Here is a 1,226-nt window from a genome sequence, read left to right on the forward strand (position 1 = left end):
TGTTAGTTTACATATGCCTGTGCACATGCACACACACACACACACACCAGTAAGGGTAGGACTTCCCTAATACCTTTGATTGTGAGAGCTGAGAGAGCTACTAGCATCCAGCTACAGGGGAAGCAGAGTGGGTCAAAAATGTTCCTGTGAATGAACTCCACTTCTGCATACCTCTGCACGTCTCCCAGATGTAGCTATTGAAGAAGCTCAACAGAGGCAGAAGCCAAGACCTTGGCACCTGATTCAAACACTAAAACATGGTGGCCATTGATAAATGAATAAATAATTCACTAAGCACCGAATGATATGGTTTAAAATTGCAATCTGAAATGGCCCCATCATAGAAAACGTTGGCTGTATTCAAGGCAAGTCCATAATCTAATCACTCTTTTGCAGTAGCAAAAACAAGCTCTTCAGTTAGTTAGTATATTGTGCATTTAAAATGCCCATTACATCTGTCCCTAGCAGCATTGCAGGTGTGGCTGCTGTGTCACATGTGCACCAGTAGATAGACGGCAGAGAAGGGAGAGACTATGTCTATGCTCAGTGTTCTGACCTAAAAACATCTGAATGATTAGTAGCCTAGCATTCCCTGAAAAAAGCAAGCCTGAGATGGCCACCAGATTGGTGCCAGACAGGCCCAGAATAGGTTCTCAGGATGTGAAGCAAGCCAGAGACTAGAAGAAAATGGCCTGGGATTTCAGGTCTCAGGCAGGAGTGAACCCAAGACAGATAACCCCTACAAGGGTCTGACCCCTACAAGGGGTCATAGTAGACCCTACAAGGGGCCACTCAAGTGGGCTGGGTGAGGAGCAAACCTGAGATGAAGTCCACAGAGTGGTGCCAGGGGGCCAAACTGGGAGCTCAGCTTGGTGCTATGCAGGCCTGGGGTAGGGCAGACCATGCCTGAGATGACCCCTGTCTGGGGCCAAAATGTACAAGGAGGGCAAAGTCCTCTTGAGACCACCACTCCTGAGACGGCCCCAGACACTCTGAGACCCCAGGAGCCACTAAGAGGAACAAGTAAGTGGTGGAGAATGGAAGAGAAAGAGAAACAGAAGGATGTGGGCACAAGGAAGAGAGGCAGAACAGGAGACGAGACTCCCAGGATAGTGAGGAACAGCCTGATGTGAGTAGCCAGTGATGCCACTGGGACAATGGTAGGAGTCCTGGCCTGTGCTGCCACTGGGGCCTATGTCTGGGTCTGTGGCCCTGCAGCAGCAGGA

The 1,226-nt window shown here is 49.5% G+C and overlaps 1 non-coding gene across 1 annotated transcript; it reads left to right on the forward strand.

Moving 5' to 3' along the window:
• Positions 1 to 454: 454 nt before the first annotated feature.
• On the forward strand, positions 455 to 590 carry LOC127690373 (small nucleolar RNA SNORA17). Its single transcript, XR_007979091.1, has one exon. It is a non-coding gene; the product is annotated as a small nucleolar RNA SNORA17 (small nucleolar RNA).
• Positions 591 to 1,226: the final 636 nt, after the last annotated feature.

This window comes from Apodemus sylvaticus, chromosome 7, assembly GCF_947179515.1.
Source record: "Apodemus sylvaticus chromosome 7, mApoSyl1.1, whole genome shotgun sequence".
NCBI classification, from domain to species: domain Eukaryota; kingdom Metazoa; phylum Chordata; class Mammalia; order Rodentia; family Muridae; genus Apodemus; species Apodemus sylvaticus.